At 39.5% G+C, this 25409-nt stretch overlaps 1 long non-coding RNA gene across 1 annotated transcript in view; it reads left to right on the top strand.

The window, feature by feature from the left end:
* LOC103664414 overlaps positions 1-25409 on the top strand; it is a 245851-nt gene that overhangs the window by 67486 nt on the left and 152956 nt on the right. Inside the window, exon 2 of the long non-coding RNA XR_005832372.1 lies at positions 23749-23908. This is a non-coding gene — a long non-coding RNA (uncharacterized LOC103664414). The remainder of the gene's footprint in view (positions 1-23748; positions 23909-25409) is intronic.

The raw sequence follows: 25409 nt of genomic DNA, 5'->3' as shown, positions 1-25409 counted from the left end.
TTTTAGATATTAACCCTTTATCAGACATTTTATTTGCAAATATCTTCTCCCATTCAGTAGGTTGTCCTTTTGTTTTGTTGATGGTTCCCTATCACCTGTTTGATTCTGATGTGTTTTCACATGGTTGTATCTTGTCGGTTCTTAACTTTTTGGCCTTCCTGATTTGGAACTCATCCCTAGTCTTCTTGGCAGTCAGGTCTAAAGTTTGTATTATTATTCTAAACTAATCTGGTCCTCTGGTATAACCCATTGTCAGGAGAGTAATCCTTGTTCCTACCTCATGCTTTTGGAAACCAACCCCAATGTGGTTATGGTGAGCTCTGCCCTATTTCTCCTTCAACAAAAGAAGCTGGAAGCCTCACTTGGTATGTGCCATGCCTTCCTACTGCTACAAGGCATTCCTCCCCACTGGCTCAAGTTTAGTTTAGTACAGCTGACCCCAAGTATTCAGTGTCTTGTGACACCAGTTGAACTGGGCATAATATAAGGCAAGGCAGTTGTGTCTGAACTCTGATGTACATGATTACTTGGTGTACTGCTACCTGCTGTGAGAAGGTCCTTCCAATCTACAAAAGGTGACATATCCTGATGGTAGGGTTGAAACCTGTCTAGCCCTGTATCATATCCACACTGAACTCCAACCCACCACCAAAGTATATGTGTCTACTGATGAACTTGTCTGATTCACATCCATCTTGGCAACCAGGGAGTTAAAAATATAGCCAAAGACTCAATAGTTTAATTAATTCATTTTTTTAAAAAGATTTCATTTATTGATTTGACAGAGAGATAGAGAAAGCCAGAGTGCACAAGCAGAAGAATGGCAGAGGGAGAGGAAGAAGCAGGCTCCCAGTTGAGCAGGGAGCCTGACATGGGGCTTGATCCCAGGCCCCTGGGATCATGACCGGAGCCGAAGGCAGTGCTTGACAGATTGAGCCACCCAGGTGCCCCTAAGTAGATAAATTTTAAAAAATATTTATTGGGTACCTGCTTGGTACTAAGGCATTATTCAAATCATTAGTAATATACTATTGACATAAATGATCTTGGCTCTTGTGTAGTTTATATTTTAGGGGAGGGAGACAAATAAATAAATGTAAAATACATCAGGAATGATAAGTGCCAAGAAGAAAAATAAAGCAGCTAAGGAGGTGTCTTAACTTGTTTGACTCCCAAAACAATGGTTTAAGTGTAGGTAGTTTATCTTGGGTAGATCCCAAAGTACAGGATTGAGGCAACTGGGAAAGAATGAAGCAGTAAAAGAGAAAAAGCCCATCTAGAGTGCATTGCCACTGCAGTCAACTGGGACTCAGTCCTCATGGAGATCTTCTGAGGAAATTTATTCAATATGCCTTACAATTGTCTACCCAAATCACAGAAGATGGCAGTATTTATCAATAGCTCCTATTCCCCATAGGTTAAGGACTGTCACATTTGGTTCTACTTTTGAGCATGTGCCAGGGTGGCTGAGTGGCTCATATAGGCAAGAAGCCTAAGAGCAAAAGCAAGAGCTAAGCAGCAGAGCTGGGGAAAGGCTGTTGGTCTATACTTGTGTGAAGCGAGTGGCCATAGTGGCTGGAGAGAAAAGTGGGCTAGAGGACATAAAATGAGGCAACGGTGGGGATGAGGTGGATAATTTTATATAAGCTGCTCAGGGAAGGCATTAGACTACATGCTGTGTGCTGTATGCCCACCATCACCTCCAATGTTTGCTGCCATTAGGGGAAAAAATGGACCAGGAGAGCAGTCATGGCAACTTGACTCACATCTTAAGAATGCTTTAGAATAGTGGTTCTCAAAGTTGGCTTCTGTGAGGCAGCTTTGGGGGCTGCTGAAGTGCTGGGGGGAGAAAGAAGTGAGCTAGAAGGGGAAAGAGGACCAGTGTGTGGGAATCTGGGTCCCCTCAACTACTTCAACCAGAAGAATTCTTTTACCCACTTTACATATGGACCTTTACTGTAATAATTCTAGAGCTAAAATGAATTTGGAAATCACAAGATCACATTAGGAAATTCCACTAGGAGAACCAGGGAGGTCCCAAACCAGGAATGAGTTGCCCATCTCAACTCTGGCCATCTCAAGCTGGGCTGATATGCAATGAACCATAAAAGAAAGCTGCAGATATCAACCTATGTTCAAGGTAACTCTGCTCCCCCCATAACCCCATTTAATCTCAACCTGCTTTCACTGGGTCTCATTCTCTGGGTCACTCATTCATTCATATGACAAATACTTCTTGTGCATCCATTATGTGCCAGTGTTGTGCTAGGGACCTGAGACATGACATAGCTCTTTCATTCCAGGAACCCAAGTCTAATGACAAATAAAGGCAGATAAAAAATTACTATACAATGCTAAGCAAACAGAGTACTATAACTTGGGGAAAAACCTTCTGATCTAACCTATGTGATCCGGAGATGGCATTTCAGAGGAAGTCAAATATGAAATGAGCCCTGTGTGGTAAAGTGTGCAGGAGTTAGTCAAACTCTAAACTTCTGTCTCTAGCAAAGTCCTGCCTCTGGTCTTGGCTTTCCTCTTTGAAATTTGGCTTGGCCTGAACTTCTGGAACCTGTTTGACATCATTTTAGAATATAAGATGTGACCTTGATCAAATTAGTCTTCTGCAAGCAGGAGCTTCCCTGTCTATCCCTGATGGTGGAATGAGGATAAACCTGAGAGAAATAAATAAGGTGACAGAGTGGAGTAAATAGTATTTATTGAACAAACACATTCTGAGCTCCTACAATGTGCCAACCTCTGTAGCCAGTGCTAGATACAGAAATGAAATATTGTCATAGTCTGTTTGGGCTGTTGTAACAAAACACCAGAGACTCAGTAGCTTATAAACAACAAAAATTTATTTCTCACAGTTCTGGAGGCTGGAAGCCTGAGACCACGACATCTGTATGGTTACATTATGTTGTAGACCCTCTTCCTTGTTGACAGTCAGTGTTTTTTTGCTGTGTCTGCTCATGGTGGAAGGGGGTCTGGGGAGCTTTCTGGGTTCTCTTTGTAAGAACACCAATCTGATTCATGAAGCAGAGCCCAAAGGCCCCACCTCCTAATAACATCACATTGGGCATTAATATTTCAGCATAAGAATATTGGGATGACACAAACATTCAGACCATAACAAATAGTTATTCCATATCCTCAAATAGTGTACAGTCTAACAAGGAGAGAAATAAGAAAGGAGACAATTGCAGTGTGGTAGGTAAGGGTTATGATGGAGGTAACAAATGTGCTAAAGGATCCTGGGGAGATCCTGAAGTGCAAAGGGGATTTGGCATAGTCAGGTGGAAGTGGAAAGGATGGTTGGTACTACAGAATCTGACCTGTGCTAGGGTAGAGCCCACAGTTCACTATGACTGGACATAAAGTGTGAGAGCTGGAGTGAAGTGATAGGCTAAACTAGAGAAGTAAGAATCATACTCATCTTCATGTTTCATGTTATAGGCTAGACTATCTTAAAGGGCCTGGGGAGCCATTAATGGTTTTTAGAAGGATTTTTCTGGTTAGAGTTTGGAGTATACATTAGAGTGGGTTGGGCATAAGGAGTTTCTTTCCAATGTTATTACAGTAACCTGAAAGGGAATTAGCAATGGTCTACACTAGCAGAGTGCAGAGGGCTTACTTATCTACTGATGTATAATAAACCACCCCAAAACTCACTAGCTTAAAAAACTAATAATTTGTTATTTCTCATGGTTCTGTGGGTTGACTGGTTATTCTGCAGAATGCAATGTTGACTGTAGCTTGGCAACAGCTGGAAGGCCCAAATGACCTCACTCATATAGGTGGCAGTTGGTTCAGGCCATAGGAGTTCAGCTGTAGCTTTCAACCAGAGGTCTCAGTTTTCTTCCACATTGTTGTCTTCATGTGACTTCTTGGGCTTCCTCAGCATCATGGTTGGGTTTCAGAAAGGAATGTACTGGGGCACCTGGGTGATTCAGTCAGTTTAGTGTCCAGCTCTTGATTTCAGCTCAAGTCATGATCTCTGGGTCATGAGATCGAGCCCCAGGTCAGGCTCCACTCTGAGCATAGAGCCTGCTTAAGATTCTCCCTCTCCTTCTCCATCTGCCTCTCCCTACCCTGCTTGTGTGCAAGTGCACATGCTCTCTCTCTCTCTCTCTCTCTCAAAAAACAAAAAAGAAGAAAGGACTAAACCAAGAATTCAAGACCCAGTGTGCAAGAGCTTATCAAATCTCACACTTGGTAGTGTCCTGTTGTCCCAAACTAGATACACAGTTAAGTCCATAGAGAATTATATAGGATGTGAATACCAGGAGGCATGGTTCACTGGGAGCCAACAAAATAATGTTATACCACAGAGATGGAGACATGTATTGAAAGTGCCACTGTAGTAACCACCCCAGCCATGGCTTCTCCATCACCTCAGCCTGGTCCCCAGAATTTGTTCTGGTGACCTATGCCTGTCCCCTTCCTCATGTGGGAGTGTGCAGTGAATGAGGGAGGGGTAGCACACTAGCTTATACTGCCTGAAAGATATGTATACCGCTACCAAAATATTATTCAAGTGGAAACTCTCTACCTTTTTTTTTTCCTTCAAGGTATTTGGCTTGAGTTTATTATTGAATAATTTTATAAGAAGCAAATGTGACTATTTAGCAATTAGTAACATTTTTTATTCTCTTGGTGGAAAATTGATAGATATTATTCCATGTTATGGCCTGAAATTCCCATAGCATAATTAGTATGTAATAAAAAATATGAAAGTGAAGTCAGACTGGGAAAAGGAAAGCAGGAAAGAATATAGCTATGGAATGAGTTGCATTATTTCCAGATATGTTTGCATGTGGCCCCTTTACCATAATGAAAATGACTTTTCTGGTCATGCTAATTGCTCCCTATGATTCTTTGCAAATTTGATTCTCTTGGAGTGATTGAATGCCTGAGAAGACATTAATTTCTGTATGTTGCAAGCATACTTTAAAAATAAACTCATTTGTTTAAGAGTCAGATTCTTGATTTTGGCTCAGGTTATGATCTCAGGGTCCTGAGATTGAGCCCTGCTTCTGGCTCCATGCTGAGCATGGAGCCTGCTTAAGATTCTTCCTCTCCCTCTGCTCCTCCCCCACCCCTATTGAACTCCCACCCCATCCCCACTTTTGCACAAGTCCATGTTCTCTCTCTCTCTCAAAACGAACAAACAAAAATTAAATAAATTCCTTGTGTACTCAAAGATAATGCACAAAATTCTTTTCTATGCCCAGCTCCTGGTCTATGCCCCAGTTTCCTCATTTGTAAAAAGAGGATACTAATGGTCACCTCATAGGTTTGTTGTGAGGATGAAATGTGATATAATGTAAAAGTGCCTAAAACAGTGCCTGGTACTCAGAGGTGTTCAATAAATATGAGCTATGATTCTTATTATGCTTTAGGAATATTTTACAGGTAACATTTGGGCAGGATATTACCACATACACTAGTGCTCACACACAGAGCACCCAGAAGGCTCAATAGACAATCTCTCCCTCAGAAAAGTTTCTCACCCTTCAGAGGCACCAAAGAGCAAACCATACCTTGTTCATAGACATCTGTGCCTGTTCACAGGACTCTGAAGTAGCAAAGCCTATCCATGTAAGGGTAAATTATACTCAACCCCAATAATTTCAGTTAGTCCACTTTCCAGGGTCTGACTTAGTAACACGTACAAAAATAAATCTGTATTTCCGAAGACACAACAAGGTTCTGTGATGCCACATTGCAGAAACGAACATTCTCTGATGCTGTCCAGCTCATGAGCAGTGGTAGACAGAGCCAGCTCTGGCACCAGTGAAGGGTTTAAATCACACAGGTATCACATGACATATATAACACCTAATTTTCTAGTGAGAAATTCTCTAACTTGTCCAAGATGGTTATTTTCTCCCCTTTGGATTGAAAACTAAGGAATTTTATTTCAATACCTTAATGTATCACTTTTTTCATCATATCATATAAAATTAAAAGGATTCATCAGCTAATGGCAAAGTGTACATTTCTTGGCATGTATGAAAGAAGGAAAAACAATGAGAAATTCAAAATACCACATTTCTGATCTCCTCTAAGATATCTTCCTGTGTACGTTTGGTAATGTAAAAATGATAATCAGAGCACCCATCTCCTAAGATTACAAGGCAGTTACCAAGCCATCCAAGAAACACTTAACAAATAGGATTGTTTTCATTGAACACTCATGACTGACTCTCAGCTTTTAGATATGCATATTACATGAACAGTGGTCAGAAGTCTACGTTCCTCAGCTTCTTTGTGATTTTCCTTGTTCATGCGTAGTTTCGTTTCCCCCGTTGCATTCTGAACGTGCCCTTGACTGATCCACAAAGCTCTCCTGAGCGCATCCTCCCCCTGAGGGAACTATTACCTTATGTTTCTGTTCACCATCTGTTTGTTTTCTGCAAAGCTTTCTTGAAGCTCAGTCTTTTGGAACAAGAGAAAAACAAAAAATGAAATTTATTGCCATCAATCACTTTTAGATAAAGCTGAATGTCTTCCAGCCACTCTGAATTGATTTTCTTCCTTCCCCCCCTTGAGAAAGTAACAGAAAGGAGTTAGAAACCATGCAGGGGACTGAATCAATACAAAAGTTAGGAGAATTTCGTGGAGGTAATCGTGTGTAGAAAAGCAAGAAGCTGGCTGCATTAGTTGATAGAGGGGAGTTGCTTGCTCAGCTTTATTAATACCTCACTAGGACATAAAACCTCAGATTTTTCTACCTTAATCTAGGTCCCTGCTCCTTTGTGTGAGGAATTCACTGTCATTGGTTGCATCCTTTCCATGATTCAGACATGGTTAAGACCCCTCGCAATGACATTAGCAAGTGCCTGTTGTATGTATAGCAATATAATGTTAAGAGTAATGAGCTCTGAAGTCAAATAAGAAGGTAATAATTATAATGATAGCGATAAAATAATGTTATTTGAGTATCATTTACTTATTTCCACCAAGAGCTAACAGTATGTCAGTAGGTACTCCCCGCCCTCTTTTGGCCCCTCAAAGGCAACTGACTACTATATCTTCTGTAACATATCTTTTAAAATTTTGTTTACATTTTGGTAAAACATATATAACCCAAAATGTGCCATTTTAACTGTTTTTAAGCATACTTCATGGCCTTTGATTACATTTCTAGTGGTGTGCTGTCATCATCACTATTTACAAAATTTATTAGCCCAAATAGAAACTCTGTACCCATTAAGCAACAACTCCCCCCATGTCCACACACCCTGGTACCTCTAATCTTTCTTTTTAAAATTTTTATTCTTTATTTTATTTGTTTTATTATTGTTAGTCACCATACAGTACTTCATTAGTTTTTGATGTAGTGTTCCATGATTCATTGTCTACTCTACTTTCTGTCTTTATAAATGTGTTTATTATAGAAATTCCACATAAATCGATTTGTCAGCTGTTCGTGCCTTTGTGTCTGGCTCCTTTCACATTTCATAATGTTTTCAAGGTTCATTATTTATTGCAGAATGTATCAGAAATTTATTCCTTTTTATGACTTGATGATATCACATTGTATATACAATTGATTCTCATTGTTCACAGATTTTGTATTTGTGAATTTGTCTTCTCTTTGAAACTTAGTTATAGCCCCCAAATCAATACTGGGGACTCTTTTGTGGCCATACGTGGACATGTTCAGAGTGGCAAGAATTTGAATCATGTGGTGCTGATGTTCCCAGCCGAGGGTAAACAAATAACGCTATAACGAATATTGATGCACAAGTATCTAAGTCCCTATTATCCAGCCTTTGGGATATATACTGAGGAGTCAAGTTTCTGGGCCATATGGTAATTCCGTGTGTAAGTGTTTGAGGAGCCACCAAACTGTTTTCTACAGTAGCTGCACCACTTCACATGTCTACCAGCAGTGTATAAGGGTCCCAGTTAGTCCATATCCTCGCCAACATTTGTTGTTGTTGTTTTTTTAATTATAGACATTTTAGCACATGTGCAGTGGTATCACACTGTGTTTTTGATTTTAATTTCCTTAGTGATTAATGATATCAAGTGTCTTTTCATATGCTTGTTGGCCATTTGTGTATCTTTGGAGAAATGTTCATTTAGATTTTTTGCCCACTTTTTAATTGGGTGGTTTATCTTTTTGTGGTTGGTTGTAGAAGTTCCTTCTACATTTTGAATATTCTAAACTTAGACATAAAATATGCAAATATTTTCTTTCATTCTGTAGGTTGCCTTTTCACTTATCTTGATAATGTCCTTTGATGCATGAAAATTTTATCTTTAATCCATCCCCTCCCCACTGTTGCCTTTAGGTCATAACCTCTCTATTTCTAGTCAGGATTATTTCAACACACTCTGAACTCCAACTTCTGTCTTTGCCTTTGCTCTAGTATCTGTCCCCTGCTGTGATCCATTCTCCAGTCAGTTGCTAATTGATATTTTTAAAGAAAACCTGATTAAATTTTTCAGCATTTTCCTGTTGCAATCAAAAGAAAACCCAGACTCCTTAGGTAATATTATTCATTATCTTCAGCCTCATTTAATAGACCATTCTCCAACCCATAGCTGATGCTTCGGTCAGAAATCAAAACTTACACTTGTACTCCAGGCAACATGGCACATACTCTTATAGCTCTGTTCATTTGTGCATGTGGTGCTCTGTCTGGAATACTTATAAAATTCTCCAGTCTTCAGCTATTACAATCCTACTTACTTGGACTTTAATGCAAGATGCCTTGATAAGCATAGATGTGTTGGACAGTGTATCACTGAGGAGGAAATTAAGTTGTATTTGAATATAAAACAATAGATAGTTACATGACAGTGAAAAAACATTGGGTCTGTTTAATGCTACTTCATATGGAAGATATGAAGGAAGCTCAATAATGTGACTCTACATAATTTGGATCTTAGAAAATTAATTTGGCTTCTATACAGCACCAACGTAAACTAACTAGCATTACTCCTATCAAGGAAAGACTGCCCAGCTGCCAAACAAAGTAACTCGGGACACCAAACCACTATGTGTATTATTGTGATGCAGTAATGCACATAGGAGGATGAATAAGCCTCATGAAGGCATGGAAACCAGCCATCATGCTGGATGGACCAGTGGAGACTGCCAGAAGGTAGTGGTTGACAGGAGTCCAGGTGGAGTCAAAGTATAAGTATGTATGTTAAATCTCATTTGGGGGAATTTCTGAGGTATATCAGCTCCTATTTTCCAGGGACCTATTTGCTGGTGAATAGACCAATGCTGGCACATTCTTTATACTTTTCATCTTCTTATCCCTGCAAAGAATGGTTCTTAGAGTTCTTGCAGGTGTAAAGAGTATTACAAGGTGAACGAGAGTTGTAGCAGTTGGGACAACTGCTTTAACTTGGGGGTAGACAAACTTTTTTCTCTGAAGGACCAGATAGTAAATATTTTAGGCTTTGTGAGTCAAGAGGCCAAATCAAAAATATCATGTAAGTACTCATATAATAGGAGGGAAAACATATTTCCCCAATTGATGAAAATCAAAATATATATAATAATATAATATATAATAAAATATAATAATAAAAATTGAGTACAAGTGTAATACAGGCCTACTATTGACAGTAAAATTCTTTTTGGAATGTTATTTTACCTATTTGGGATACAAAGTCAGTGTTCCCTATAATCAGATTGATTGGCAATATTCATCTGTGAAAACTGTTCTCAGCTTGTGGGCCATGTAAAAACAGGTGAGGGCCAGCCTGCTGTAGTTTGCCAGCCTCTGCAGTTTAACCAAATACTTCTTTCTTAGAGCTTCCAAAGGGGTGTGCAGTAGGCAAGAATAAAGCGTTGAGGAGGGTTGTCAACAAAACATTTTGTTCTTGCACACTCCCAGATCTTCACAGCCTCCGCTCCACCCAACTTGTCCCTGTATCATCTTTCAATGAGGCCTTCTCTGACCACCCTATTTAAAATCACAGTCCCCTCTCCCACTAGTCACTCCTCATTCCTCTTACCCTACTCTATTTTTTTTTACATAGCCTTTGTCACTTTTTAATATGCTATATGATTTCTTCATTCATCATTTTTATTGTTCATTTCTGACTTTCCCTGCTAGAATGTAAGCTTAACATGAGCAGCAATCTTTTCTGCTTTGTTCACTAATATATCCCAAGTGTACAGAGTAGTGTTTGGCATATAGTAGGTACTCAGTAAATATGTTGGATGAATCGATATGAAATGGATCATTTCATCTTCACAAAAACCTACTGAGATAAGTACTATTAATATCTAAATTTTACATGTGAGAAAACTTGCAGGTGCAGGGAGGCTAAATAATATGCTGAAGATTATATAACTAATTCTACTACCACTGGCACCATTCCTACTCCAGGTAAATTAATTATTCCATACTAATCATGTGCCAGAAACTGCTCAAACATCTTATTTAATTTTCACAATAACCCTATGAGTTGAGTGTCAGAGTTAAAATTCAAACCCAGGTAGTCTGATTCCTAAACTTATGTTTTAATCATGTACCTATTGTCTAAATTATAATCAGAAGTAAATTCATAGCCTTGAAAGTTTTTATTATAAACATGAAGAAAAAAAACTAATAAGAAAATCATGAAGAAATCAATAATAAAATGAATGTAGAAATAATTGTGAAAACAGTAGACTTGATTAATAAATCCAAGATTTCTTTGAGAAAAGAATAAAAGGTGAATTTCTTATGAATCTAATTATGTGAAAGGAAGGTAAATCAAATTAACAAAAGTACAAAGGAATTAAACTCAAATGTAGAAGCAGAAATTGCAAGGTTGTTATGGATTGAATTGTGTCCCCCCCCCCTCTCCAAACTCATATGGTGAAGTTTTAACCCCCAGTTAACCTCAAAACGTGACTTTGGAGATAGGGTCTTTACAGAGGTAATCAAGTTAAAGTGAAGTCATTAGGACAGACTTTAGTCTAATATGACTGGTGCCCTAAAATGGGGAAATTTGGGCACAAAGATGTGCAAAGAGGGAGGACGACAGGAAGCCATAGGGAAGAGAGGGCCACCTACAAGTCAAAGAACAAGGCCTGGAACAGATTCCTCCCTCACAACTCACTGAGGGAACTAGCCTCGCTGACACCCTGATTTCAGACTTCTAGCCTCCATAACAGTAAGACAGTAAATTTCCGATCAAGTTACTAAATTTGCAGCACTTCATTACAGCAGCCCTAGCGAACTAATGCTATTCCTAAATTTGAATTCATTCATATTTTCAGTCAGGATATGGAAATGGTAGGCTCATTACCTTGTAATATCTGATTTATTGTGCTAGAGCTGCTTTGTAGGATGAAAATTTAAAACTCATCTTAGGTTTTCTTTTCACATTTCCCACTCTGAATTTTGAAACCATTTTAAAAAGATTTTATTTATTTGAGAAAGAGAGCACGAGTGGGGGGAGAGGGAGAGGAACAAGCAGACTCTGCTGAGTGAGGAGTCCCATGCAGGGCTCAATCCCAGGACCCTGAGACCAGGACCTGAGCCAAAGTCAGACACTTCACCCAGGTGCCCTGAAATCATTTGAATGCAACCAATAACAACATCTTCTTCCATGAAACTTCCGGTATTCATCTATTAGGGAAGTTTTTGAGAATCCATAATCTGGTTAGTATTTAAAATGGATTTTCACAATGACAGAAAAATGTGATTCTAGGCCAAAGGAAGTTTGACAGGAAGAGCAAAACCACAGTAGGGCAGGCAGGCTGCTTTTAGACTGGATGGGAACCTGTCTCCTTGGTGGGTAGAACCCTTTGGCTTAGCTGAGCCTCTTGGAGCTACTACCTTTTTCGTCATTTGGTTTTGCTGTTTTTATTGCTGGAATCTAATTGCAGTAATTAATGCCTGTCTGTATGGTTCTGTCAGAAAGAACTCCTTGTTCTTCAGAACAAGATACAGATATGCCATGAAAAATATGTGAATTAATATAATGCCTCTATTTGAACATTCTACTCACATTACACATTGATCCCAATTTCCCTTGGTTTTGGCATTCTCTAAGGGAGTGGGGCCACTTACCTGTGATCAGCACATGGTGACCAAGTCAATGGCCACACATAACTAGAAGTGGTATACATCCCAGAAAACACTTGGTGATAATATTTACCTTGAAGTGGAGCAAATAGTCTTCCCATGAGCAGGATCAGCCCCCAGGTCTGGTCAGGGTCAAAGCTCAGAACTTACAGGCCTTGAAGTAGTTGAATTATGTGAGCAGATTCAGTAGCAAGCATACATGAGTCAGAAAGAAGTGTTTTGCAGGGCCAGACAGATATTTTAGGCTGTCTGTCTCCTTCTCGAGGTTGCTCTGACCGTCCAGTTTCCATGAGCAAAACTGAAATGGAAGAATCCTGCTACTCAGTGTAAAAGTAGCATGTATAGGGAAATTAATGAGGATTTGGGGTCAGGCAGACCTCGGTCCAAATCCAGGCTCATGTGCTTCTAGCTGTGTGACCTTAAGAAGATTGATTAACCAATATGACCTTCACATCCTGCGTCTGTATCATGTGAATAATAACGTATCATAGCTCCCTCAGAGGGCTTTTGTTAAATATGGTCGTGTTTATAAATTTATGTGCCTGATATATAACAACAGTTTAGCAAGAATTGAAACCTGCAAACATGCCTCTGACTGGTTTGGCAAGCACTGTGGGAAGAACTCTGGTACCCAGTCTTTGTTGGGAGACCACATGAGACACATGAGCTGAGAAGATCTCAACATGAGATGATATGAGACTGTTACATGGAAGGAAGCCCTGGACTAATAGTTTAGCATCCTAGCCTAGCCTTGACCTTGGATCATAACTGGGACCACACTGAGTCTCTACAGGGAATCCCAGATAGGAGGATTTCCTGCCCACCTCTTCTGTCCCTGAGCCACTTTTCCACCTGTCCTGAGAACCTCATGTGTCTCATGTGGGATACCATCAGAGGATGAGTTTTGGGGTGCCTGAGAACCTCACCTGTTTTGTGAGAGCACAGACCAATATGTATTCTTATCAGACTCTTAGGTTTCAGTCTACTTATCCTTCTTTTGCTTGAATGCCCCTAAGAACCGATGAAGAAGGTAAGATCACCACCCTGCCACTGGTATCACATACACAATTTGGAATTACCCTGAGTTCAAGCACTCAATGTATGGAAATAAATTTATTCCCTGCTGTATCAATGTGGAAAATAAGAGTCTAATAGTTTCAACATTTTAAATGACAAGACTTCTTTAGTAGAATAAATTCTTTTGAAATGGCAACTGTTCCTCTTTATGAATATAATATCATTTGGGGAACAAAAATTGACATCTGGTCTCTCCAGCAAGAAGGGGAAAAGGGTCTTCTAAAAGCTGATGGTGATTTGGGTGAATTTCCCCCCATAGAGCCTAATAAAATTGAAATTCCACACCCTTTAAAATATGGCTCAGTTGGGTTCCCTGGCTTGGCAGAAACACAAAATAGGAACAAGAATCCAAATCCATGTGGCTTATAAATGGAGAGGCAAAAATTCTGGGCATATTCATGTGTTTACCAGCTCAGTTCCAAAGTAAGGCCTTAAAATAGGTTAAGCATTTGTGACTACCTCCTTGGTATAGGCACATACTCCAGTGGCCTCTTGCAGGATTTGCGCATGCAATTCAATACTCTGATTTAACACATACATCATTACCACGAGGAGAAGTAATCCAGCTTAAGCTTGACAGGTCATAGCTTTGATAATAGTAAACTATGGACACCTTGAGAAAGACATTGACTGGAAATCCACGATCACTTAACAGCTTCAAGAGCAGCTCAGGCTGCTATTACAAGTACCAGAGGCTGGGTGGCTTAAACCACAGACATTTATTTCTCATATTTTTGGAAGCTGGGAAGTCCCAGATCAAGGTGCCAGAAGATTTGATTTTGGTGAAGTCCTTTTTCCTGACTTGGAAACAGCTTCCTTTTTGCTATATCCTCACAGGACAAACAAAGGAAGCCCTGGTTCTTCCTCTTTTTATAAGGGCACTAATCCCATCATAGGGTTCCACCTTCATGATCTCATCTAAACCTGATTACCTTCTACAGGCCCTTTCTCCTAGTACTATCACATTTTGGGTTAGTGCTTCAACATATGAATTTTAGAGAAATTCAAACATTTAGTCCATAATACTCACCAACTCCAAAAAACCTTGAACGGCCAAGTGAATTACTTTAGGAATCTTTCTTAAGCTTTCCTTTCCTTGGGCTAAGAAATCCTGAATGCAATCATGAGAACAATCACTTAACTGCAAATCACTTACTGCAAATCACTTTCTAAACTCTGATGAATAGATTGATGAATGGCATCTTGGAGGAAAGTCCTTGCCCAAGAACAAATTGCCTTGTTCAACATTTTGATCAGAAATTTAGATGAAGAACCAGAGAGCAGACTTATCAAAATGGCATACAACATAAGGCTTAATGATGGGAAACTCAGCGGGTGGCAGAATTAGATTCCTAGAAGTCTCCATGGGCTGGAGCTGTGAATCACATCTTACAAGATAAAATTTAACAGGGTTAGCTAGATAAGGCTGTGCACCTGCATTTGAGAAATATCAAAACTACACAAGAGATTGGACAAGATGTGGTTGTAGTAGCAACTTGAGTGTCAAGTGCACACATTCTCATCAAAGCAGTTTCATATGAATGGGAAATGTGACGTCTCTGCTGGAAAAAGTAATGCAGTAATAGAAGCGTAGAAGCATGTCATCTGGAGTGAGGTGGATAATAGCCTGCTCAGACCCACCACCTGTGCCCCTTGTTCAGGTCCAGACTTTTCACTTAAAAAAAGAAATGGACACACTGGACCATGTTCAGAGGAAAGTATCCAGGAAGGTAAGAAAGGCGAAGCTTTGCCACACAAAGAGAGCTTGACAAACCCAGGGATGTGCAGCTTGTAAAGAAGATGAATTGGAGCCACACCTGGCTGTCTTCAGATGAGGGAAAACAATAAACCTATTTTATTTGGCAGGCTGTGTTAGGGAAGGATTAAGACAGCTGAAGAAAGCTTATAGAAGCATAGATTTTGATATAATATAATTTAAAACTTATCAATAGTCAGTTTGCTTACACTTCTTGTCATTCTCACAGCCACAGCCTAGATAGACCTCCTGACAATGATTTACTTGAGAAATCTTTAAACTTGGTACCGCATTTCGTACATTAGATTTAGATTCAGCTGGCAATAACAAGAAATTCCAAAGTAACAAACCACATTGGGCTTTATATCTCCTTCACATAAAAACCCAAATAAAGCTAAATTAATTAATTAATTAATTAATTAATTAATTCCAGAGGTGGGAGACTTAGGTAAGGCCTTCTGTCTTATTCTTTGCCCATCTTCCATCTTTAGCCTGTCTTTAGGGAGCTGAGCTACCTCAGGGGCCATGATGGCCTCTTGTGCTGAAGAAGAATGTCTGTATTCTGGGTGGAAGGAAGGAGGCAAAAGGTGGAAGAGGGAAAGTGTTCACATTATTCCTTTCTTTTCAGAAAGTTCCACTTTTCAGAAGTTCCACTCAACCTTTCTGCTTGTACCTCCCTGCTAGAACTTAGCCTAAGTTGGAGTCTGAGAAATGTAGACTTTGTGTGAGTGCCAGTGTGCCAGGCCTAAAAGGGAGTCCTTACTGAAGGAGTAGGTGGGGTGTTACAAGGCGATTTCAGCCACATTCTTTTTATGGCCACAGCCTCCACCTTTTCACCTCTCGTTTCATGACTCCTTCTGTAACCACTCTTCTGTCACAGAGGTTGCAATTCCTTGATCCCTCCATTTTCCTCTAGCCTGTCAGCCCCCATGTGCTCCCTTCTCTCTTACCAGCTAGGACTCTCGGGACATCATCTGTCCTATTTACTTCCTCCTGAGCATTCTTAGTTCCCTTCATTACTATCTTTTGTGGCGCTCACTGGTCAAGATACAACCCTGTATCTAAAATCTACCTTTTACCCTCCACATACAAATAGCCCAGCATTCCCAGAAGTTATGACAAAACCATGGACATTGGTGCCCTGGCAATCCTCGGATTCCCATATCAGTCAGGCCCCTGGCTTTGCCCATCTATCCTTCTGTTGCATCACAATTAGGATTTTTGCTCCTGCCCCTCCGTGGCTAATCTAAACCTACATCATTTCTTTCAAGTATTGGCCTTTTCACATGCAGAAAATTATCTAATTTCCTAGTGCTTCCAAATATAAAGTAGGAGGGGTGCCTGGGTGGCTCAGTCAATTAAGTGATTGCATTCGGCTCAGGTCATGATCCCAGGGTTCTGGGATCGAGCCCCAAGTCAAGCCCCACGTCAGGCCCCCTGCTTAGTGGGGAGCCTGCTTCTCCCTCTCCCTCTGCCTGCGGCTCCCCTTGCTTGTGCTCTCTCTCTCAAATAAATGAATAAAATCTTTAAAAAATAAATAAAGTAGGCCATCAGTAGTTGTCATACCTAATATTTATTGAGGGTTTATTAAACTCAAAAACTATGTTAAGTGCTTTAAGTCTATTCTCTCGTGTAAACCTTAAAGTTCAATAGTTATTATTGTTACCCTTAAATATGACCCTGTATTCTTAGGATAAATATTGTTTGATCATGACATGTTATTCTTTTAATATATTGTTGAATTTGATTAGCCAACATTTTGTTTAGAATTTGCACCTGTGATCATAAGAGATATTGCCAAATCAATATGGAATCAATGGAAAAATTATAAAATAGTCAATCATATTTATTTGGACAGTTTTTTTAAAGCTGATAAATAGCTGTATTTTGCTAGTAAAATTATTTCTAGGTCATTTGAAAAATTTCACTTACTGAGTTCATTGAAAAAATTCATTTACTGAGTTTATTTTATAGCTTTGCCTCCCAGGTCCTCCACCAACACTATGGCAGAATCCTCAAAGCTAGAAGGGGTCTCTTCCTTCCTCCCTTGCAGGAACAATCCCATTTTAAGAACTAGATGTACCACAATTGTCCAGCAGGTGTGCTTCTAAGAGTCAATGAGCTCAAGGGTAATAGGTCTCTGAGGGCTATCAAACAAGCTTTTCATTTCAGTCCTTTTACCTATCAGGAAATCCCATGCCTCAAGACACAAATATCTAGCAATATAGGTATTTCTAACATCTACTTCGAATCTAATTCTTAAATTTGAGCTTTGAGAACAAAGACATCCATCTGTTTTTGAATGAGGAAGATGACTCAGAATCATCTAGTAATTCAAACCAATTGAAAGTGTTTTTCAGGAGGTTTGATAATATCCTGATATCAAAAAGGTCACTAAAAGCATAAATGTGTTTTCCTTCTTGGAGATTAAACATGAATTTGTAAGAAACAAAGTAAATATAGTTTGTGATTCAGGGTCCTAGAGTTCACTGTTAATTTGGTAGCTAAAAGGGAATAAATGAATGTAGCTTTTTAAATTGTCCATCATGTCAGATCTCAGCATATTTAGTTGGGGCATAGTTACAGATTTTTGGCTGTGGAATTTAACCCTTAAGAGGATAAGCTGCTAAAATAATCAGATTGGCTGACCTATGGTAAAATTCATAGGTAAATTCACAGATGACAGATTCAGAATTCATAAAATGTAAATAAGACTAGTCCTTTGGAAGGCATCAGCCAGTGAGTCAAAATCGTACAAACTCAAATGTAAAATTCTTCTAAATATAAACAACAACATTAATGTGAAATGAGGAACGTAAGCCTCAATAACAATTCATGTGAAAAAAAAAGGTTGTTTTCACTTTTTATTGAAAATAACCTGAATATCCCACAGAGGGAAAAACAGAGACAAGAAACGGATGCCATATAAACAGTTCCTACCAGGGAGATGATAATCCTGAATTCCACATCGATCAGACTAAGTGGGTAAAAAGGGACTCTAAGAAACTATAAATTCAAAGAAGCACTGAGAAGAGGCAAGTTTTCAAAATCTTAAGATCAGCAATGTATATGAATGCTGTTCTATTTAGTATTTCACCTTGTTGTTCTGGGCAATGCAAATATATCTGTCTGTGAGAATGCAGTTGAGCAGCTGTGCTTTTATTTTACCCTATTTTCTTTTAACAGTATGCTTATTTTTCTGCCTGTGTTTCTGGAGCAGAATGAGCAAGAAGGAAAGTAGGTTTTAGACCAGAGAGGCAACAAGGCACCAGAACATACAGGGTCTCCTGGGTGAGAATAAGGACTTGGGAGTTGCTTCTGATGTGGTGGAGTATTACTATCAGAGAATGGAAACCTTTCTTCCTAACTGAAGGAGAAAAGGGTATAATTCAGTGAATTTAGTGCTTACAAAGTCTTTGAAAAGGCTGGGTTCTCAGTGCACCTCTGGGAATGATTTTCAGAAAACTCCCCCACAAAGGCATGCCATGGAAGCTACTCTTCTGCCAGGATCAGGGAGGTAGAGACAGGGGCTCACACAGCATGTGCTTTCCTCTAGAGCCCACAGTTGTCACTGTGGTTGATCTGGTTTTGGAATATAGGTGAGGTTCAGTGGGGTGGAGTCCGGGGCCGAGGACCAAGAAAGCATTCTTGAGATGTCTTTGGTGCAAAATGGTGGTTTATTAAAGCGTGGGGACAGGACCCTTGGGCAGAAAGAGCTGCTGTACCGGGGTTGTGAGGGGTGGCTGATTATATACTATGGTTGGGGGGTGGGGTAAGGAATAAGGGAGGTTGAGAAATGCTTTTATATTTTAAAGAAGACTCACAGGATACTGGAGGCCTTGCCATTGTCAAGTTAAGGTTGTTTTTCCCTCTAGCAAAGCATTAGCATTAAGATGGTTGGGGGCTTCCTGGAAGACAGTTACACATGTCCCACCCAAGAGTGGGGGGTGGGGGGAGGTTGCAGGGTATCAGCTTTGTCTTCAGCCAGACTTCTGCTCCCTCATCATGGTCAGGGATCTGGAAGCTGCTGTTTCTGCAACTGCCTGTTTACATCCAAGCTGGTTCCTGGACAATGAGATGCTGCTGCAGAAACCAAAACAAAACAAAAACACCCAACACCGTTCACGACAGTGGTTGCCAGTAGCAGCAATTAAGGCAGCAGTTAGATGGCTTCTGTATCATTTCCATGTTCATCTTAACTGGCAGAATCTAATGTGTGTCTAAAACATAACTGCAAGGCAGTTTTAAGCTCTGTGTACTTGAGAGGTTTAGAATTAATGCTGAGTGTTGATCCTCAATATCAGGTGCAGATGGGAAGATTTCTAAGTATTTGAGCAGAGGAATGAAAACATGATTTGACTTAACCTTTTACAGAGATGGCAGTGGCTCCTCTGTGAAGGTAGCACAAGAGAGAGCTTGAGAGGAAGGGAAATGGGTGTGGAAGGGAGGGGCCCAGTTGGACACTACTGTAAACAATAGGTGAGATGCGGGGTGATGGGCCTGGACCTGGGAGGCAGTGGTGCAGGTAAGGAGAGTGGGAAGATTATTGTTTTTTTTTTTTAATTATTATTATTATTTTTACTTTTTTTTTTTTTAAGATTTTATTTATTTATTAGACAGAGATAGAGACAGCCAGCGAGAGAGGGAACACAAGCAGGGGGAGTGGGAGAGGAAGAAGCAGGCTCATAGCGGAGGAGCCTGCCGTGGGGCTCGATCCCATAACGCCGGGATCACGCCCTGAGCCGAAGGCAGACGCTTAACCACTGTGCCACCCAGGCACCCCTATTATTATTATTTTTAAAGTTTATTTATTTATTAACAAAGAGAGAGACATCCAGCGAGAGAGGGAACACAGGCAGGGGAAGTGGAGGAGCCTGATGTGAGGCTCGATCCCAGAACTCTGGGATCACGCCCTGAGCCGAAGGCAGATGCTTAACTACTGAGCCACCCAGGCGCCCTGAGATTATTGGGTTTTTTGAAGGCAAAGTTCAACACATCTGCTGATGGAGTGGATACAAGAAAGAGAGGAGGCAAAAATGTGTTCAAACTTTTTGGCGTGCACAATTAGAAACCATTTATTGAGGTGGGGAAGGCTATTGGGAGAGTCAGAGTTAGTTGAGGACAGTAGAAGCTACATGCAGAGATGTCAAATAGATTGGGGAGAGACTGGGCTAACGCCATCACCACAGAGATGACGTTTAAAGTCATGAGACCAGATGATTTTAAACTAGGTAAAGTGTGTTAGAAAAGATGTCTGTGGGCTGACCCCTGAGACACTCCAGTGTTTAGATGGCAAGAAAGTGAAGAGGAAACAGCAAAGAAGAGTGACAATGTTGGCCAGTAAAATAGGAGAATTGAGACAAAGGAGTGCTCTAGAAGTCAAGAAGAAAAAGTAAGTCAAGAAGAAGAAAGTTATCACTTCTATTAGACATTGCTGGTGTGAGAGGGATGACAGAGTGAGTGTGTGAGGAACGAGAACTAATCCATGGATTTGACAACATTGAGGTCATGGATTTTTTGGAATGCCGGGGGCAAAATCCTGATTGGAATAGGTTTAGGAGAGACAGCAAGTATAGATATCTTTCAAGAAAATTTACTGTAAAAGGGAGGAGATAAATGACTTACGGGCTCAAGGGTGGATATTTGGGTTAAGGGATTTTTTTCCAAGTTGGCCAATAATAGACCAAGAGTGTTTGTTCATGGAAATTGTCCAGTAGTGAGGGAAAATTTGATGACCAAAATGATACTTTATTATAGATTTGGATCCTGTTTTTTCCCCGCTTAACATTATGAGCATGTTTTCATGTTATTTTGATTTTTATAGATGGCTTTAGTGGTTATATTATATTCCGTGGAAGGAAAATAACGATTTTAGAAGCCTTCTCCTTATATGTTTGAACTGTTTACTTTTATTTGCTACTGTAAATAATGTTGGGAGGATCATCTCTCTATATTTGTCTCCCTATCTTTGTCTATTTTTTCCCCACTTCTCATTTCCAGCTAAGGGGTTTCAATATTTTAAAGTCTCCTACACTGACACATTTGCTTTCCAAAAATCACGTTCCAAGTTTTCAGTTTGGGATTTAAACATTTTTCTTTCAAAGGAAATATCAGAAGCTACTCTAGACTTCACTTTCTAGCTCAGTGTCATGCTGATGTATTGGCAAAATATTGGAGGTTCGGAAGAATGCCCAAGGTGGCCCCACATCACTTCAGCAAGTTGCTTAGAAACAGTTGCCAAAGTTTCACTGTGGAGCAGTGTACTTTTTGCTTTATATATATTTTATAAAGTTCCCCAGTGTGAGAGCTGAGTTATGCTGAAAGGAAAATATCGTTGAGAGATTTATCTAGATCTTTCAGTTGTTATATATGAAATTGACTGATGTGTCTTAACTTCCTGCATGGAACTTTTCTGACAGTCAAACTTATTGCTTCAAAGTGGGGGAAAAGGTAGGAGCATTTTTCTAGTTATTTCAAAATGAGAGGGATATGAATAAGGTGGTAAGTTTTTGATTATCTGGAATGGGGGGGCAAAGGAAATAAGTAAAAGAAATTATAAATATTAGCAATGAGTTGTTAGAATCTTTTAATTTTCTGCAACTGAAAATCAATTTCTTTCTTAATTTGTGGGATAGAATTAAAGAGAGGGAAAGATTTACTTTACATCCACCCCTCCTTGCCCACCCCCAAGACACGCACAATCATAGTTTCATACTTTTATACAGCCATATCTCCTTTCGAATTGTAAATACTCAGAATCTTAACCATATTGGTGTTTTGCTGATTTTGACATGGTGAAAATGGACATAACTTATAGTTCTCTCTAATTTTCTATACATTATTATTTGTGCAGGATAGATGATCTTAAAGATTGAGGAGTTTTTGGTTTTTGTTTTTGGTAAGGACAGTTAATCACATTTTACAATCCTTTTTTTCCTTTTATTTTCTTTCTTTTTTTTTTCCTTTTGGGATTAGAATTCAGCGATTCATCACTTACAACACCCAGTGCTCATCAGAATAAGCGCCCTCTTTAATGTCCATCCCCCATCTAGTCCATCCCCCACCCACCTCCTTCCATCAACCCTTAGTTTGTTCTCCATGGTTAAGAGACTCTTGTAGTTTGCTTCTCTCTCTCTTTTTCTCTTTTCCCTTTCCATATGTTCATCTGTTTTATTTCCTAAATTCCACATTGAGTGAAATCATATGGTATTTGTCTTTTCTGACTTATTTCTCTTAGCGAAATACACTCTAGCTCCATCCACGTTGTTGCAACAATGATTTTAGATTCTGTATAAGGCCCTAAAGAAAAGCACTCAATGACAATATAAAACTTTTTAAAAACAAAGTTCCTCCTTTCAATATAGGTTCTCAGTCTCTTAACTACATTTCCAGAATGTAAAAAAGGCTCTGAAAATTGAAAATCTTTTGTTTCACTCATTTGACTGCAAAATCTGATCTGACCTGAACTCATTTGGCCACAAAACTTGACCTTACCTGACATGAGGCTACACTTAGTCTTTATTCATCCTACTTTGTGTAAATATTCATACACTGATATACAGAAACATTAGTGTATTTAATTACCCATGCTGCCTTAGAACATTGCCGCAGAATTCTGAATACTGAAGCACTTATGACTCCAAGGGCATCAGAAGAGGATTACGAATCTACATTACTTTTAATTTTCTAATACATTGCTCTCTACCACTTCCTTTTCTGAAAATAATTGGTGAGACATGCAGACTTCCCTGATAATATTCTAAAATGGAGTCAGACTTTTAGTTGGAATTGACTAGCACCACATTCCTATTTTTTTGGTTCTGTTGAAATTTGTTATACCCAGTCAAAATAGTAAAAGTTTTTTAATGGTTAAGAAATAACTCTGGTTAAAGTATCGCATGCATTTCCATTTCTCCTTTTTCATTCTGAGGTTTCTCCTAACACATATATGCTTCGTATTTTTGGTGTATATTTGATAACATATATTTGATAATATATAATTGATACTTTCATCAATTTATTGATAAGAGGAAGTACAGTTCTGTGACCAGATTATTCCTGATTGAGTCTGTGAACACAGGTAAAGATGGAATAGACACAGGCTTTGAGAAATTCCCAGACAGTAATTTCTTCCTTAGCAGATTTTTGGAAAACTTAGTTTAAGCATGTAGTAAAGGTAGAAAGATGACCCAAAAAGTTTTATTTTGTTTTGTGGTATTCATGGTTTTTTACTAATTTACTTCAAAAAGGCAATTTACCAAAAAAAATTATTTGTCTCAAAATAAAGAAGTACATTAGTAAACATAAAAATAGTTTGTTAATAATGTACATAAGGTGAAGAGGTGACTGGAGGACTTCCCAGAAGCCAGATGAATGAAAAACCAAAACCAGGCCCAGATAACCATGAATAGAGCATTTTCCTTCTGCAACTTGAACATTTGGCCACAGAGAGATCTGATTTTCTTGTGATGTAGGCTGGGTGAAGGGTAATTAGTATCCTGTTCCACTTTGTTATTCTGTGTTTATAAGGAGTCGGATTATGGATTTATCCAGGTAGATAACAGAGATAAAGAAATACCCCAAGTTTTGCAAAGAAAAACCATAGCACCTCATACAGAATGGATTACCAAGGACCCAGATGCCTCAAGAATAAAGTTTGGAGCTGTCCACAAAGCAAAGAACTCAGACAAATTGGGGCCTGGTCCTGATAGAAAGAGTTGGTAAAGAAAAGTGGTAAAATTGCAACCAGTTGCTGAAAAGAGGATGATAACATATACCATATTTCCTTCTTGTATCATGTAATGATAATGTCTTTGAACTAATTTATTTTTATTTCTTTCATTTCCCTGGTATGCTTAGGATGTGTTGTGGTGGTGAACTTTACAAATTTAGTTCAGAGGCTTCAGAGTACCAGTATGGAATTGTGAGAAAACTGGGTGAGAAATGGACTTGGCCCAGAGTTTCTGAATTTGGAGCTGGATGCAGTGAGACTCTTGGACTGTTTCCTTTTGGAAATAGGGTGAGTGAATTTTGATTTGTTACCCTGTGTTATGTTAAGGAGGAGTAACTGTTGATGTTATGGTGCCCATAAGAAGACTGCATATAGATCTTAGACAAGTGGATACTTGTCTTTCCTGGTATCTATCATCTTTGTTCTGTCTGCCTACTGCACAAATCCAAACTCAGAATCCCAGGCTTTCTTGTCACTAATTTGTGAACATTGGAGTTGGGTCTAACAATCAGGTGCCTTTTGCAGGTATTCCTTTTGGAAGTGAGCCATGTGAGAAACAGGCTCTGCCCAGATCTCCCATTTTGCTGAGGCAGGTGGTAGTAGGAGCTGCTGGCTTGGGGTGGGATAATGTGAGGATGCCAAGTAGAATTCTTGATGATGCCAAATGCTGTAGGACTATGTCTAGGACTAACAGTGCCTGTTAGCTTCTAAAAATTCAATAAATGATTATTATTGATATTTTTAGTAGTAGCATCAGCAGCAGATGACAGAGTTCTTTAACTTTGGATGTGTTTAAACATGGACTAGATGACCGCCTGCAGTGTTGCAGAATATCTAGGTTTAGGTAATTCTGTACATCATGCCTTGCTTTTGTTATCCTTGTTATCCTTGATTTTGTTTCATAGGGGGAAATGCTGCTTCCTTATCCCATGTGATTCTAGAGGGCTTTCTAAAGGGGTCCTACCTCCCTATCACCAGGTCAGTGTGGACACATGACTCAGATTGGTCAATAGAATACTCTATCTCCATGGACATAGTGATTTCCCCCATTGAGGTGGATGGGCATCTGATCCAAAAGGACTAGTTCTGGGATTGATTCTTTTTTTTTTTTTTATTATATTATGTTAGTCACCATACAGTACATCCCCGGTTTCTGATGTAAAGTTCAATGATTCATTAGTTGCGTATAACACCCAGTTCACCATGCAATACGTGCCCTCCTTATGGTCTGGGATTGATTCTGATGCTGGGGTGGAGATGTCTCTTTTTTTCTGAGATCATTACCTCCAAAGACTATTGAGCTCTCACGGCCTTCTTTTTATGTAGTCAAAGAGCCTAGCCTCCACTTGGGTGAAGACAAGCAGAGGAAAATGGAGCTGAGAAATGAAGAGAGAGAAAGAGAGAGAGAGAGAGAGAGGAAAGTGTGTGTGTGGGGGGGAGAAAGAGTGGGAGAGAGAGAGAGAAAGAGAGAGTGAGGGAGGGAGACAAGTAGAGAGGGATGGAGGGAGGGAGGAGAGGTGGGAAGGATGGGTGGAAGGGGAGGAGAGAGGGAGGGAGGGACTCAGTGGCATCTTTCACACCTTCGTCAATCTGTGCCTGAAGTCACAGAATGAATTTCCTCGTGATGTGAGCCAACAATGCCATTTTGGATTTAAGCTATTTTGGATTGAATTTCTGTCCCTTGCAACTGAGAAAGTTCTACCTGAAAGAGCAAACATAGCCTTTTTAAATCTGAAATACTGAAATTTTCTGTACAGGAAAAGAGGAATATTTTCCTTTTTTTCTTGAG

Source organism: Ursus maritimus, unplaced genomic scaffold, assembly GCF_017311325.1.
Source record: "Ursus maritimus isolate PB19 unplaced genomic scaffold, ASM1731132v1 scaffold_10, whole genome shotgun sequence".
In the NCBI taxonomy this organism is placed as follows: Eukaryota; Metazoa; Chordata; class Mammalia; order Carnivora; family Ursidae; genus Ursus; species Ursus maritimus.
This window is presented reverse-complemented; position numbering and strand designations above follow the sequence as displayed.